This window comes from Cnephaeus nilssonii (assembly GCF_951640355.1).
Source record: "Cnephaeus nilssonii genome assembly, chromosome: X".
NCBI classification, from domain to species: domain Eukaryota; kingdom Metazoa; phylum Chordata; class Mammalia; order Chiroptera; family Vespertilionidae; genus Cnephaeus; species Cnephaeus nilssonii.
The window spans coordinates 131969024-131981245 of NC_137071.1; positions in this window are offsets into that span (position 1 = coordinate 131969024).

A 12222-nucleotide genomic window follows, 5' to 3' on the forward strand; every position below is an offset into this window, starting at 1 on the left:
ACAAGATGGTCATGTAACCTAGGCTTGGCCAATCACAGGGCCCTCTTCTCTGATCCAGAATGATTGAACCAACAGGGTCATATGACTCAAGCAGAGCCAGTGAGGAACCTCTCATAAGATTTAAAAAATAAATGCTGGCAGTGAGCGAGAGAGGATTCTTCTTCTTTTCTGATAGGAAGTTGAAAGGTTGTGGTGGTGGGGAGAAGAGAGGGAGAGGGAGAGGGAGAGGGAGAGGGAGAGAGAGAGAAGAAGAAGGAGGAGGAGGAGGAGAAGGAGGAGGAGGAGGAGGAGGAGGAGGAGGAGAAAAAGAAGAAGAGGAAGAAGAGGAAGAAGAAGAGGAAGAAGAAGGGAGATTGATTTGATAATCTGTTACCGTGGCCCTAGAATCCATGCCTTTAACTACTACACCCTACTGTCTCTCACTGCAGAAAAGCCCTTAAATTTTCACAACTGGACTTAGATCAGACATGAATTATTCTGAATCTGTGGCTGGTACCCTCTGGCTGACTATGGGAGAGGAATGATATGAGTGTGGGCTTCTGGGTACATATTTGAAGTAGTTGGGATAAGGACAGAATAGAGGGGCAAAGGCTTCTTCCTCAAGGAGAAGCCCCCTCTTGACTTGGAATCCAGCCAGGGGTGGTATATTTTGCCACAAGTTGCTCTTGAAAGGGATGTCAGGAAGTTCTGTGGTTCCAAGTTAAACTGCTTATGAGCTGGTTACTGAAATTTGCCGGGCTGAAATTGACATCTGCTTTAGAAATTGTCCAGCCTAAAATCATTACAGCTGGACCCTACTGCAGATAGGATGAATGGGAGAGTCCTTCACTTTCATCTATTTTCAAAGGGTCTGTGACCCAGAATAGGTTATGATGTACCACTCGATGGTAGGCAACTCTGGGATTGCTTTTTCTCTTCTGCGCTAAAAAGGACCCAAACAGTTTTCTGAGTAAAACCTTGGCTTGGCACTGCCTTAGAACCCCTTTCCCAACATCACCCCCCTTCCCCCATGGTGGGGAGAGGGACCTTCATATCAGGCTGCGTCCTCACCAGACTCTTCAGCTTTCTTGCTGGGTACAAAAAGTGCAAGGAGTTCCAGGCCAGTGAGAGCACATTGGGAGAAATTGAGGATGATAACAAAAGTGGCTACAGATTTTTCCCTTCCTCGAATCTATGTCCTTTCAAAGTGTATTCATGTATCAGGAGGTGAAGCTTTCCCCCCACTCCTTGAATCTGAGCTGTCCTTGTATCTCACTCTGGCCAGTGGGGGACATTAGCAAATATACCCCTGGCTAGATTCCATGTCAAGATGGTGATTCTAACCCCACGCAGAGACTCAATGTTTGCATGTTGAGGCTTGCCCTCTTCCTACACCTGGACTCCAGCTGCCATTCACCCTTGAGCTAGTCTGCTGGGGGCTGAGAAACACATGGTCCTGTCACTGCCACTGCCAACAGGCAGCTAAACTCTAGACATGTGAGGCCACTCAGTGCTATTTCGCCTCCAGCTGATCTTTTAACCACAAACACCTAAGTGAGCCCAGCCAAGAACTGACCAGCAGAATTGTTATTGTTTCAAGCCACTATGTTTTATAGTGTAAGTTGACTACACAGCAATAGATAACAACAACAATAATAGTAATTATTATTATCCTAGCTTCTGTTTACTGGTTCCTTTTAAAGCATTGGCATGGCATACACATTTACTTAATATGCATTCACTTAATTACAACTGCTCTAAGAAAAAGGTAAGAATTTACCACTATTCCACAAATAAGGAAACAGAGGCACAGAGCAGTTAAGTCACATACCCAAGGCCACACAGCTAGTTAGTGGAAGAACCCAGACTCAGACCCAGGTTCCTGAGATTCCAAGCTAATTCTTATAACATGGTACCAGGCCACTTACTGCGGGGACAGTTGACATCCCTTTCTTCTAGAGGGCCAGGGTCACAGAGAGCAGGGAAAGTGGGGGTGCCCCTCTGCTTGCCTCATAATTTTGCCCAGGGCAGGCCCTTGCTGCCAAGAGTAGCTCCTATCCAGAGGAAAGGCAGGGCCACCTGTCCTGTCTCTTTTCTTCCAGTGACAAGTGTCCTCATCTCCCTCCTTGCTGTGCATAATCAGCTTCTTTCTGGAATTTCACCTGAGCTTCCCCGTCCCCTCGCGGCTTCTCCAGGCCTGGTTTGCCCAGCGTCGCTCAGCTGCCAATCCTCTGTGACAAGCTACCCGCCCCCAGCCCCCAACAGCCGTTAGGGTGATTTGTCAATAATACATTCTGAAGCAAATTGAAATATTTTGCGACAGCATAAAAACAAATGGGAGAAAACAGTTCCCATCCCGAAATGCTGATTGAATCAAATATTGCAATATCGATTGTATGATACATTTTCATATTTAATTCAATGAAAACCATGGGGTTCGAATGCTTTCCATTACCCTACAGAATTTTTCAGTTTGCTGGAGAATTTATTATTGGTGTGCCACCCAAATCGGATTACTATTGAATCAAAACCCTGCCATGTTATTCAATCAAAGACCGTGATTCTAACCCCCAGAGTCGATCATTACCACTTTTCCTGAAGTGTATTTCCTTTTCCCTGTTTTACACAGAATGGCCAGTCCTCTTGCCTGTTTGTACATTGCCCATGCCTCCCCCCGCAATTAAAATCTACAGCTGACAGGAACCTAGCAGAAACAACAACTGGCTTTTCAATATCAATCTAGACTTCGCTGGGAATTTACGCTCCCATCTCCCTGTTTTTGTCTCCCCCTCCACCCCCCAGGCCCTGGTGTGGGCATGTGTCCACCATCTGCAGGAGGTAGCATATCAAAGAGGCAATTAGTCACCGCTGGTAGAAATGGGACTTAATGGCTCACAGCAAATGCTGTCAGTGTTCCCCATGCCCCCTTGAAATCCTTCTTCCGTGTTTGTGCACACCGTCTTCCAGTGGCTTTCATTCCCACACCCAGCACTTTTCATCTGTGCTTGAGAAGGGATGGGGGTACCTGAGAATTGGTGTCCCTCTGGGGGTCTCCTCTAGCCGATACTCTAGCTTCCTTGTTCCCCAGTCGGACACCTCTGAGGGTGACCTCCTTCCCCTGTCCCTAGGAATGCCTTTAGAATGAACCCAAGTTCTCCTTTGTGGGGCCTGACTTGACATTGCACCCTCGCTTGCCTCCTTTCATGCTTTGTGTCACTTATGGTTAGGGGTTGAATTGTGCCCCCACCCCCAATGCAAATGTTGAAGTTATAATTCCCAGTACCTCTGAATGTGACCTTATTGGGAATAGGGTCTTGCCAGAGGTGATCACATTGACATGGGTTAATTAGGAAGGGCCTTAATCCAATATGACTGGTGTCCTTATAAAAAGGGGCAACGTGTACACAGGCACACAGGGAGAACACGTGAACATGAAGACAGAGATAGGGCTGATGCTTCTACAAGCCAAGGAATGCCACAGATTGCCACAAAGTACCAACAGCTAGGGGAGAGCGCAGAACAGATTCTCCCTCCTATCGTCAGAAGAAACCAACCCTGCTACCATCCTGATCTCAGACTTCCAGCCTCCAGAACAGTGGGCAAGATATTTCTGTTGCTTAAGCCCCTCAGTATGTGGCACTTTGCCCCAGCAGCCATACCCCTTCTTTCTTTGTTGTGGTTAATCCTCACCCAAGGATATTTTCCCATTGATTTTTAGAGAGAGTGGAAAGGAGTGGGAGAGACACCGAGAGAGAAACATCAATGTGAGAGAGACACATCAATTGGTTGCCTCCTGCACAGGCCCCCCAACCAGGGCCGGGGATTGAGCCTGCCACCGTTCAGTCCGCAACCCTTCAGTCTGTCGCTCCATCCACTGAGTCAAACCCGTTAGGGTGCTAGCAGAAGTTCTGAATGAAATCTCTCTCACATGAATCTTTGTCTCAGGGTTGGCCATGGGAAACCCACGACAACAGGACCATAGCAGGTCCTCGGAGCCCAGTGCCGTGAATTGTAGCTGCGTGTTCACATGCCTGCTGGAGATGGCATTTCCCAAATCAGATTAGAAAACCTCCATTTAAACAAGACCTCCGCACCAGCAGCATCTCTGATGGCGGACAGCATTTAGCCAGGACCCACACGGCAGCACTGGGCTCCCTGGCCTCCTCCTCTCACACATCTTTCTTCTGTGCCCCTCACAGCTGTGGCCCTGGCTGCTTCACCAAAGTTGAATTGAGTGTCCCTGAAAAATATAGCGTAGCATCCTTTCCCTGCCGCGAGACACTAAACCAATAAATTATAAATCAGCCAGCAGCCCCGTGACATGCGGATGTAATGAGAAATGCAAAATAAGAAAAGACACGGGGAGGAAAGCGTGCGACTCTCTCTCCCTCAGCTCAGCTCCAGAACACGGGGTCTGCTCCCTTCCGGGCTAAGAGAAAACCATTGTTTTCTTTTCCCCGTGTGTCTCTGTTGTTACATGGAAACAACAACAACAACAACAACAACAACAACACACACACACACACACACACACACACACACACACACACACACACAGTGTCGCTACTCACAATGGAGCAGAGGCTGCTATCTGAAACCTGGGACCCAAACCCAGGATAATAGAATGATTTGGTTCCTGGGGCTTGTGAAACTCCTGGACTAAAGGGCCAAATCACTGCCCTTGGCCAGTTTCCTCTGGCTCATCCCAGCTCTGCTCCTTTCTGCCCCATGGCTGTTGGCCAGGTGAATGCTCACCTTGACCAGTACCTCCTGCCAGGGTATCACCGGTGATCCTTCTGGATGGCTGGTACTAGGAGTGTCTGTTTCGTCTCCTCTCTTAGGGTGCAGAACTCAGCTGCTCTCCTTTCTCCCCTCTGTTTGCTTATTTATTCATTGCCTTGCATCCATTTATTCAGCTATTCAGTGGCTGATAGAGGGGGTCTGGGAATGAATGTTTTCTAGGCCCCTAAGGAGCAAAACGATGCTACTCAAAATGCAGGAACAGTCTGTCCTCCTTTCCCACCAGCCTCTGCTGGCAGCCAGTTTCCCATCTGCTTTCATTCTTCCTCTGGCCCCAGAAGGGTGGTGGTCAAGCCCCAGACAGAAGAGGCCTCTGTGCGACACCACCCACCCTTTCCACCCCCGTCCCTATAAAGCAGCCTCCTTCCTCTCACTTGCAGTCTGAATGCTTGTAATTTACTAATATATTCATCCACCCATAGTACTAATATCCCAAAGCCCTGAAAAAGGTTTGGCATAAACTCATTTGATGGCAAAACCTGGCCTGACCAGTGTAAGGCTATTTAAGGCCTTATTTAATCACAGTGACTTGTGAATATTCATACACTTTGCTGCAGAAATGTTAACGTGTTGGATTGCGGGGCCTGGCTTTCCTGTAGTGTATGATAAATGCACTGTATGACCTTCCTGAAATCTAAAACATTTACAATTCTGAAACCTATCTGTCCCTGTAGTTGGGGCAAGGAATTGTGGACCCACACTGACTTTTATCTATCGAATGAATGTCAAGTGCCAGGGTTAGGGCCAACCTCTTTCCAAAGTGCATCACATTGCATATTGACAATGGCATGTGTGTGTATATGTGGGTGTTATTATTCATACTTTACAGATGAAGAAACTGAGGCCCAAAGAGTTGAACAGCTTGCTAAAAGCCCCTAGCAAGTAAATGTGGAGCCAGGAATGGAATCCAACTGTATTTGACCCCAAAGCCTTTAGCCACCATAACCTTTAACTACTGTGTTAGTTATCACGCCTCTTGGCAGCTGCCTGACACACAGTCCATCAAACTGTCTCAATAACAAAGGACTTCAAAACTCCTGGTTCTCTCCGCTGGCCCTGGCACTCACTTGGACTCAAGAGAGACCATTTAAGTGAAGTACTGGTTGGGAGGGGGTGTTCTAGTCTGTATGTGCTGGGGGCAGGCAGGTAGGAAAGTGGGGGAAACCTGATAGAGAAAGAGCAAGTCGTCTTCTTTCCACCCCAGGGTGGGGTCAGGGAGGAGCTTATTCCAGTTACAATGTGTGGGCAGGGATGAACCTTTTTGTGCTTCTGGCCATTTTCCAGACGGCTCCCCTCTTCTTGTCCCAGCCACCTGTATTGCCTTCCTTTGTCTTATGAAAGAACTAGAGGCCCGGTGCACGAAATTCATGCATTGGGGGGCGGGGGGATCCCTCAGCCCGGCCTGTGTCCTCTCACAGTCTGGGAGACCTTGGGGGATGTCCGACTGACGGCTCAGCAGGCCTAAGCCATCAGTCGGACATCCTTAGCGCTGCTGCGGAGGTGGGAGAGGCTCCCACCACCGCTGCTGCACTCACCAGCTGTGAGCCCGGCTCAGGGCTTCTGGCTGAGTAGCGCTCCCCCTGTGAGAGTGCACTGACTACCAGGGGGCAGCTCCTGCATTGAGTGTCTGCCCCCTGGTGGTCAGTGCACGTCATAGCGACCAGTTGTTCCACAGTTTGATCGATTTGCATATTAGCCTTTTATTATATAGGATGATGTTCTTGGAAAACCTCTTGTAGGGTAACTCTAATTTGAGCCAATGAGAAGTAACCCTAAACTAATACATCCTTAGACTAAAATAATACAAAAATTTTAGTAAAATGGACAACATGATCTCAATAGTTATCATTGGTTATTATCACACAACTTAATGAGGAATTTTCTCATCAGTAATTACTCTCTAATGTGGCTCTTTAGTTGACCTGCTTCATAAGTAATATGCATTGTACACTTAACACTGCATTTCAGGAACAAAACAGTGTTTAGTTAATTCCAAATTTAATGCAAAATATAGCAAAGATGGGGCAAAATCATGAAAAATGTGCACTTGATATGATACTCACTGAGGAAGTTACCATCACAGGGGTCAGGAGAGTTGAGGGGATCAGTCTTTAAAGCAGCAGGCTGTACTATGACTTTTCAGCACTTCTCCCAAGATTAGGCAGCTTGTCCTCCCCTATCTCCTAATGCTGACTCTGGCCATATGACCTACTTTGTCCAATGAAATGTAGGCAGGAGTGACAGAACACCAGTTCTGTGTTTCTGCTCGAACTCTTTGCACTTCTGCTATCTATATGTCCCAAGTAGCCACTAGTCCAAGGAGAAGTAGACATGTGAAGCCATCCCAAACCCACTGAGGGGCCTGAAACAGAGCTTTTCCAGATGATCTGTAGACCCAGCAAGAAAAATAAAGGTTTGCTTGGTGACTCATCTGCGCAATGAAGTTTGAGACTTAGGTCAAGTTGTTCTCTTTCATGAAGATTTTTAAAAATGACCTCCTGTTATGGGTTGAATTGGGTCCCCCAAAAGATGTTGAAGTCCTAGCCCCAATATCTCAGAATGTGACCTTACTTGGAAATAGGGTTGTGGCTGATGCTAGTTAAGTTACGATGAGGTCATTCTGGAGTCAGATGGGCCTCTAATCCAATATGATTACTGTCTCTGTAAGAGGAAAGACACAGAAGCACACAGGGAGAGAATGGTCATGTGATGATGATGGAGAGATTAAAGTGATGCATCACCTTGGTTGGTGTGGCTCCATTGTTTGCACCGAAAAGTTGCAGGTTCTATTCCTGGTCAGGGCACACACCTAGATTTCGGATTTGGTCCCTGATTGGGGAGCATGCAAGAGGTGGCTGGTCAATGTTTCTCTCACATCAATGTTTCTCTTTCTCCCCGTTCCTCTCTCTGAAATCAATAAACATATCCTCAGGCGAGGATTAAAAAATTAATAAAGTGATGCATTTACAAGACAAGAAACACTTAAGGCTACTAGAAGCTACAAAGGGCAAGGAAGGATCCTTTACTTTAGACTTTGGCGGGCTTGGTTTGGGGGTACCCTCCAAAGAAGACATTAAAATAAGGACAATGGGTACAGGTTGTGGGAGCACCAATGAGGATAGGGAGACAAGCCAATAAAGGGTGCATTAGTGAGCAAGTTGTTGCTGTGGGCAGCTGGGCTCCATCCCACTGGAACCCTCTGAATAGAACATGGAGGACATATCTCAGAATTGTTCCACGGAAGAATAAGATGACAGTTATTCACTGACTCTTGCCCCCATTGGCTGCAGGTTGCTACCAGTGCTCTTAATTTCCTCCCGCTTTAGGGATGAGCATGGTGATGTGAGTAGTGCAGAAGGGGGTCTTGCACTTGGGTTTGATGCCTTACAGTCACCATCTTGCAATTCTTAATAATTCTATCTTTAAAATTGTGTTAGCTCAGTGAAGTTTGACAGGACAATGGAGCATGTGCTTACTGTGGTCCTACCTCAAGTACCTCCCAACCCCCCAGAATATGTTCTTTGCTGCCTACTCCATCGCCCCACCCTGTCACTGCTGCTGCTATCACTTCAGTTGGGCCTGTACCAAGTAGTGAGGTAGGGCTCCCATGAGGATCTGTGCTTGTCCTGAGACTAACCCCCCTGGCAGAGGGAATGCAACATTAAAGAGCAAGTAAAAATTGCCATAACAGGTTGACAGAGAAAGAGGGCACAGAAGAGAGAAAAAAGCTTTTTGAAGAAGGGGTTCCACATTTTCATTATGCATTGCACCCCACAAATTATGTACCCCACTTTGCCCCTGACTCTGGAGGAATCCCCCCAAAAAAAGTAACTGAGAGAGGCAGACAGTTGAGGTGGGAAGCTGTTAGGGTGAGCACTATCCCCCATGGCTGCAGGGGAACTCGGGTGTCTGGAGGGGATATGGGGCAGGGTGTCAACAAGGACTGCAGCAGAGGCCTTCCCCTTATTGAAGCACCTTGCACACCTTTATGCCTTCTTGTGGTTTTATGGGTGTTGGTCTTCGCCAACCTGATTCTGGGTTGAACCAGCACATCTGAGCAGAACTTGCAATTTCCTGTGAGCTCCCAGGATACCTGGCCCGTGGCAGTTAGCCTCATCACCTGCGTCTGGAAAAAATGAATGAAATCTGCAAAATTCTACAAAAGAAATTGCTCTGAGGCCTTGGGAGGAACATGCCCCCAAATGCAGAAGAGCCAAAAGATGTTACTTCTTCTTGCAGCTGGGGGCAGAGGTTAGCACTTCACAGCACACAGGCCAGCGTGTGTCTGCCCGCTAAGCTGTCACAGCAGTGCTGTACATCAGGGCAGCAGGGCCAGTCAACCGTCACTTAGGGGAGGGAGGCTGCACAGCATCTAGGCTGAGGGGAGCTGCTCAGTGGAGCCTCCAGCTGGGACTCCAAAGTCAGTAGAGGACACCCAAATGCAGTAGGATGGGCATGGGGACAAGAGAGGGACAAGAGAGGGCTGAGAACAACAAGAGAGACTGAGCAAAGGGAAATGAGGGTGGAAAAGGTGTGAAGGGAGATGGGAGTGAGATGAGGGAGGAGGGGTAGGGCTTGGCCTGCCCAAGGCAGTGGGGAGGCCACTTGTCACTCCTGTTGGTAGAGCACAGTGGCTAACACCTGTGCCCTGGAGTCACACCTGCCTCAGCTCAATCTGCAGCCCTGCCACTTCCTAAAAGCAATCCTGTGAGATAAAGAGGATAATAAGAACATTCACCTCACAGGGTTGCAGTGAGAACAAAATGTGCTTGGCCCCGTCGCTGACACCTAGCATGCGCTCCCCACTGACTGCATTCACACCAGTGCCCCTCAGCAGAAAGAGAGGCTTGAGGCCACCAGCTAGGGAGTGTGGAGGCTTGTGTCCTTTGCCACACTCTTCCCACTCTGTCCCCATCTTTCATCTTTGGCCTCTTCTCTGTAAGGACAAAAGGTGGCAGTTGGGTGGCTTAGGTTTGATGGTAGATAAGGCGCCAGGTGTACATGGCCAGCATGAGGCCCAGCAGGTGGAAGACTATCCCTGCCTGGGCAGAGTCTCTTTCATTAAGCCGCCCTCAGTGCAGCCACCAGCCACACCAGTAGGGAGATGATGTACCTGGTTATAGTATAAACTTTGAAGGCACACTGCCTGGGCACAAGTCCCAGTTTCACTGTTAGTAGTAGCTGTGTGCTTTGGGCAACTTATTTAACCCCGTTGTGCTCCAGATTTCTTATCTGCAAAGTGAAGGTAAGAATAATACCTAGCTTATGGAAATGGTGTAGGGCTCCAATTATATAACATATATAAAGTGTCTGGTCCCTGGAATACAGTAAATTCCATATCAAAGTATGAGGTATTATTACTGCATTGCATGAGAGATGGTGCTTAAAGGGCTCTCAGCCGAGATTTGCCCTGGGATTGAAGTGCCTCACACTGGCAATGTCCTTGGTAATCAGAGGGCAGGGGCAGAGGACAGAAGAGAAGGCACAGGGATGTCTTCTCAGAATGAGTAGGCATTGGTCTGCCACAACAGTTGTAGGGGTGGCAGCCACTACTGATTGAGGCCAAGTGGGAACTACAAGCTTTGCAAATTCTATGAGTTATGACTGGAGGAAGGGTATGTAGAGGCTAGATCTGGAATATTCTTGTTTACCAGGTGAAGGGATAGAACTTTATCCTCAAGGTGATGACGGAGCATTGGTGCGATAACAAACATAATATATATACACACTAGTGGCCCAGTGCACGAAATTCGTGCACATTAAAAGGGGGACCCAGAGTCAAGTCCCTGCCCACCCACATGCGCCTCAAAATCGCATGAGACCCAGACCCGGCCACCCCCCCCCATTGGGCTAGATCAGTGGTCGGCAAACCGCGGCTTGCGAGCCACATGCGGCTCTTTGGCCCCTTGAGTGTGGCTCTTCCACAAAATACCACGTGTGGGCGTGCACATACAGTGCGATTGAAACTTCGTGGCCCATGCACAGAAGTTGGTTTTTGGCTCTCAAAAGAAATTTCAATCGTTGTACTATTGATATTTGGCTCTGTTGACTGATGAGTTTGCCGACCACTGGGCTAGATCCAGACCCGGCCAGTCCCACCCTTGTCAAGCCCCACTGGGCAGGGGGCGTAGCTTCAGGTCCCCTGGCCCGGCGCCAGGATGGGGGGCGTGGCCTGAGGTCCCCCCTCAAGCCCCGCCAGGTGGGAGACACGGCCTGAAATCCACTGTCAAGCCCCACTGGGTTGGGGGCATGGCCTGAGGTCCCCCATCAAGCCCCACCAGGTTGGGGGGCGCAGCCTCAGGTCCCCCGTCAAGCCCCACTGGGCAGGGGGCGCAGCCTGAGTTACCCTGACCCAGCACTGGGGGTGCACCTTGAGGTCCCCTGTCAAGCCCCGCCAGGCAGGGGGGCGCAGCCTCAGGTCCCCTGGCCTGGTGCCGGGGTGGGGGGCACGGTCTGAAGTCCCCTGTCAAGCCCCACCTGGTGGAGGGTGTGGCCTGAGGTCCCCTGGCCTGGCGCTGGGGTGGGGGGAGCAGCCTGAGGTCCCCTAGCCCAGCACCAGGATGGGAAGCGCACCTTGAGGTCCCCCGTCAAGCCCCGCCGGGCGGGGGGCATGGCCTCAGGTCCCCTGGCCTGGCGCCAGGGCAGGGGGTGAGGCCTGAGGTCCCTGTCCAGCCCTGTTGGGTGGGGGGCATGGCCTGAGGTCCCCCAGCCTGGTGCCAAGGCGGGAGGCATGGCCTGAGGTCCCCTGGCCTGAGGTCCCCAGCCTGACACCAGGGTGTGGGGCATGGCCTGAGGTTCCCTGTCAAGCCCTGCCGGGTGGGGGATGTGGCCTGAGGTCTCCTGTCAAGCCCCACGGGGTCAGGGAAGGGTGTAGCCTCAGGTCCCTGCTGATTGCTCCTTAAGGCTCCTTATGGGAACTTGGCCTCAGCTGTGGGTGCAGCCATCTTTGTGATGGAGTGATGGTCAGTTAGCATATTCCCTCTTTATTAGATAGGAGGATATATATATATATCCCATAGATTAATTAATTCATTCATTCACTCAGTCATTCATTCACTGAGCCATATACTATGAACAGTTGTAGACCCTGGAGATGGAGTGGTGTGTCTTTTCCTTCAAGGAGCTGATGGGCAGTCTACTTGAGAAGCCAAGGGCTTGGTAAACCTTCAAGTGATAACAAGCCCCAACTTGTGGGACACAATCCCTCATTCCGAAATCTGCTCCCTAGAGCTGAGCCTGTGGACGGTGGGTTCTTTGTGTTTCTTTACCAAGTTGCCAGAAGTAAGCCCTGCACTGACCATCCCAGAAACTCCCTAAAGAGCTGCCCAGCTGCACACTTGGTTGCACCCCCAATCATTCAGAACAGCTCCCCTTGGTTGCTAAAACCCCCTACTGTTCCTGGTACTCAGCAAAGCACCTAATATATTTGCATTAACTAGTCAC